Here is a 5,259-nt window from a genome sequence, read left to right as displayed (position 1 = left end):
ACTCTCCAACCTTTTAGAAGCTCTGTAGTGATTACGTGCTTGGCTCATCTCATCAACCGTGCTGAAGAAGGTGAGAAAGATGTGGCAATCTGCTGGCTGAGAGGTTATAACCTTGGAAAACCCTAACGGACAGTTCTACGGTGCCCACCAAGCAACACGTTCATCCCTCAAGGTAGAACTCACTTTCCCAGGTGAAAGCAGGCCTTGACGAGGGTGGTTGCAGGATGAGCGGGGGGTTTTGGCAGGAAGGGGATCCATCCTTGTAACCAAAATGTACTTACAAATCAGACACTATGGTTTTTCTCAGGAACTTCCTTTGGAAAATCTTTATTTAAAAAAAAAAATCTCTTGTGAGTGTCTGAATTCCCCAGCCCACCTGGCCTCACACCTGCCCACCAGGGCTTCTAAATATAGCCAGTTGACCCAGATTCAGGAACCCAGGGGCCTCCATGAGGGTTAAACAGAGGATCCAGGTCGGGAGGAACTTTAATGTTACACTGACCCCCTGTGGATGTCAGAGAGGCAGCCACTGCTCCACCTAGAAAGCCCCCCACCTCCCACCTTGCTCCAGTCTTCTTGTAACCAGATTCTCCTGAAAGCAGACCAGACCCTCTCAGGAAGTTCCAGCTAATGGCTATAGCAGAGACCCCTGATTCAGAGATCATAGGACAAACCCGACTTCAGCCTGGGGACACTGCCAAGGTCAGGCAGAAAAGGGAAAGGGCGTCTCTTCCACATGGAGCCCCAGATCATGGCTGCACCCTCCGCCTCCCCATGTCTACTTGCACACACCCACTGCCAGGAGCTTGCTCTGTGCTGATTTAACCAACTCCTGAGGAGAGAGGAATCCGTGGTATCAAAAGCTTGGTCTTCACGAAGCCAATTTGTGCTCTAAAACATATTTCCTAAAGCCAGGAGCTCTTTAAACTTTACTCTGGCTCATGCAAATGGTTAAGTGTTTGACTGCTAGCCAGAAAGTTTGGTAGTTTGAACCCACCAGAGTTGCCTAGGAAGACAAATCTGGTGAGCTGCTTCTGAAAAGTCACAGTCTTCAAAACTGTGTGGAGATCTACTCTGTACACGTGGGGCCATCCTGAGTCAGAATCTACTTAAATATACCTAAAGAGCTTTCCTTCCAATTGAAAGTGTGTGTGTGTGTGTGTGTGTGTGTGTGTGTGTGTGTGTGTGTGTGGTGAGAGAGAGAGACAGAAAGAGAGAGACAGAGACTGCTTTTATTCATGCATTAATGTGTTTGCCCATGTCTGTGTTGTAAGGCACTGTACACTTGCCCTTACATTTTGAGGGCAGTTGCATCCACTTTAAGAGTACACACTATGTCTCAAATGTGTGGAGCTGCATTTGTACATTTAGGGCTAGTTGTGTGTGCACAATTGTGTTCAGTTAGCCTGTAAACTGCATTGCACTAAACTTCTTGAATATCAGCCTGACCCCATCATCCTCTCCTGCATGGTTTCTAGGACACTACATGCCACCCAAGAGCAGGGTTGCGGCAGGGTGGGGGCAGGGTTTGATGTCCTTGATTTGAAGTCAGACCCCGGGTGTGAGTTCACCACTCACTAACTGGTAACCTTGGGCAAATGACTTCAGCGCTGTAGACCTCGGCTTACTTAACTGTGAAATGAGGGTGATAGTCAAGCCAGCCACGTGGATTAAGCAATACATCTAGTACATACATGCATGACCCTGTCAGCTCCTTTTCTAAAACAGATTACCAGGCGTTTGCTCATGCAGGCCCACCAGCCTGGCTGGCCCTCTCCTATGTAGGTGCTCCACCAAGCCATTTATTAAGTACTACCTCCTTTTAGGAAGCCCGTGAGCAAGCTGAAGGCAATTGCCCTCAACACTCTGGGCCAGTGGGAGACCGGACACACTTGAAGGAAACCAAAAGATGACTAATCCAAGTAGATAGACTGCGTAAAGGATGCCTAATCCAAGTGGACACGGATCACAGGAGGATGCTCTCCTCAGCCTGCGGACTGGGAGAGTGGGGAGGGCTTCCCAATAGAGGCGGTACCTAAGCCATGACTCAGAAGGTAAGGAGGCACTGGCTGAGTAGCCCAGCAGAAGGTCTATCACAAGGAAGGAGTGGGGGGAAGATCTTAGCTGAGGAATGGGAGAAAAGGTATTGTGGCATAGAGTCGGGAAAAGGAGTGGAAAGTGAGGACATCAGGAGAACACTTGGTCTGAGGCCCCAGAAATCTGGCTAATGAGAGTGAGCATTATTGTCAGGTGCCATTGACTCATTTTCCAGTGATAAAGACCCTATTGAACAACTTATCTGAACTTCGTCCTATCCTGAGTCTGCACAAAGAAAAGATATGTTTTAGAAAAACCTCTTCAAATGAAAAGAAGGATGGGTAGGACGGAGTCTTGCACTGCTCTCAGCATCCTCCATGTTTGTTAATTCACACCTTCCTCCTCATAAACCAGTAAAGGAGGTCCTACTATTATCCCCATTGCTCATGTAAGAAAGCTGAGGCCCAGTTCCCACCCATGGTCAAGAGGTGGTAGAATGAGAAGAGACTGGCCACTCACAAGGAACAAAGTTAAAGCCTCCAGGCCTCAGGCACAGCACAGCTGGAGGGTTGGGTATAGGGTTTGAGATACAGACTTAGGAAAATAGCCCTGCTCTCTCATTCTTCAGCTGAAAGAACTTGAGCAACTTATATCTCCTCTCAACTTCCTCACTAGCAGATAGCAGTGGTGAGGACCATCAGTGAGTCCCTACGGCATGAGCAACTCAGCTCAAGGTGGTAAGCATCCTAGAGAGCTCTACCCCTTCCCTCCCTGACAGCTCAGCCTGTCTAATCTCCAGGGGCACAGATGCAAACATTAGGAGCTCCTTGCATGCGCTGTCCACTTTTACCCTCATAGAGATGCTTTACTGTACTTACATAGAAATCGTCACCATCTTACTTTTTTTTTTATACTGGCTTATGTACAAAGTTCTTAGGATTTGTATACCTCTGTGTCCACTAAACAGATGTTGAGGAACACTTCATTTCTCACAGCCCTAGCTGCTTTTCTCTGATGCCTACTAGGAATGTTGCTCTTAGGTTCTCCAGGAGTAGCAATTGTTCCTCTGCATGATAGCAAACAGACTGAAGATACGTCTTCTGCCTCATCTCCTGGGGAGTTCAGCAACAAAGATAAATGTAATAGTATAGCACTATTACTCACCCAGTATTCAGTGAAGAGGAAAGATGTGTGGGTCTACAAGTGAATTCTACAAACGCAGATAGACTCCTGGAATATATTTGGGGGGACATACTCTCTTGGGTATACCTAATGTGGTTATACTTATTTTCACTTAGTGAAAATTTCTTTATTCTTTTCTAATTTTCCCAAAAGAAAATTACGTATCACTTGAAATACCACCTCTCTGAGAAAAACATTCACATGAACAGTTTGGTGAACATCCTTCAAGTTGCGCATGAAATAAAAAATTTTCTAAAAATGGGATTGCATAATTGACTTGACTGTATATCATGGATAGCTTTTCACATCTATGAACATAAATCTACACGACTGCAGAGAATTCCATAATATGGATTACCATAATTTATTTAACCGGATCCTGATTTCTGTACATTTATGTTATTTCTCATTTTGAGTAATCATAAAGCAAGCTGCCATGAAAATCCTAGTGCAATCATTTTTCCCCCACTTGTATGATATTCTTCTTACGGAAAATCTTTAGAAATGGTCCCTATTGCATTTAACCTGGCAGTATTCTTTATATTTTGTAGTTTATTGGTAAATCCTTTTGGAAACAAGGAGAAAAAGTATATATAAAGTGAGACAAATGAGCTCTGAACAAATCCCCAGGTGTTTAAAAGGAGACAAGAGGGCTGCTGAGGGTGATGGAGCTGGAATCACATAACTCATCTCCCTAGGGGAAAATAGGATGCAAAGTCTCAGCCCACTTGAGGTAGGACTAGTGGCATTAGAAGAGTCCTTCCAAGGCTTTAGGGGTGCAGGAGACACATCCAGACCTGCAGGGTCTTCGCACCAGCCCAGCCAGCTGGCTTCAGCCCCATCTCCTCCAGAAGAATCCATAATCAACATCTATGGTAGCAGCAGTCAAGAAATCAAAATATATGTGGCATTGGGAAAAACAGCTTTGAGGAATGCTTCAAAGTGCTAAAGAGGAAGGATGTCAATTTAAAGACTAAGGTGCACTGGTTCTAAGGCACCTTTTTTTCAATTGCTGTCTAAGCATCTGAAAGTTGGACAATGAATAAAGATGGCAGAAAAAGAATCAATGCCTTTGAATTGTGGTGTTGGTGAAGAGTATTTGAAACACCATGGTCTGCCAGAAGAACAAACAAATCTGTCTTGAAGAAAATACAACCAGAATGGTCTTTATGCAAGAATGTTGAAACATTGTCTCACTTACTTTGGGTATTTTTTCAGGAGGAAGCAGTCTTGGGAGAGTGGCATAGTACAGGGAAAGATAGAGAGTGAGTGAAAAAGCCCCTCAATGGGCTAGATTGACACAGTGACTACCACAATGGACTTGAGCATGACATAGATAATGAGGATGGTACAGGAAAAGGCCAAGTTCACATCTCTTGTTCATATGGGCATTAGGAGTCATGGTCCATTGGATGGCACCTGATAACAACAACGTGAGTCATATCATAGTGGCACCAAACCAACAGAAACAAACCAATGGACTCCCCTAAAAGTTGAGAGTAAAAGAAGCAGCAAACTATAAATAGAGGAGAAGGGAAAGAGCACTGGAGATCCAAGAGGCTGGAAAAGAAGAGACGAGAAGAGGAAGTGGTCCAGCTGGCACTCATCTCTTGCCCTTTCTATTGGATCAAACCTTTGAGATTACCTGAGGATGTCTTCCCAGTGGGCAAGGATATAGACAACAATTCACCTGGAGCATCAGTCTGGCATCGGCCTCCAAGTGCCTGGAAAATAAATGGACCATGGGGGACTCCACCATCTGCCCTCCAACAGCCCAGGTCTGCACAATGAGGAAGGAGTTGGCAGCCACAACCGACCCAGTGGTCCCAACATTCCAGACACTCTTCCAACGGCCACATCCACTCAGTGGGTATCCACTCAGTGGGTTGGACTGCCACACAAGCTCGGAATCTGGCTGACACTCCCAGGAACAATTCCACCACCAGGCTCTGGCGTCCTGAGCAAGTGGCTTTAGCTCTCAGTGCAGTTTCCTCAGCTATAAAAAGAGATTGATGACCACGATCTACATGTTGCTTATTT

Source organism: Elephantulus edwardii, unplaced genomic scaffold (assembly GCF_000299155.1).
Source record: "Elephantulus edwardii isolate Elephantulus edwardi_28Jun2011 unplaced genomic scaffold, EleEdw1.0 scaffold00092, whole genome shotgun sequence".
NCBI lineage: Eukaryota > Metazoa > Chordata > Mammalia > Macroscelidea > Macroscelididae > Elephantulus > Elephantulus edwardii.
The sequence above is the reverse complement of the archived record's forward strand: the minus strand, read 5'-3'. Positions refer to the sequence as shown.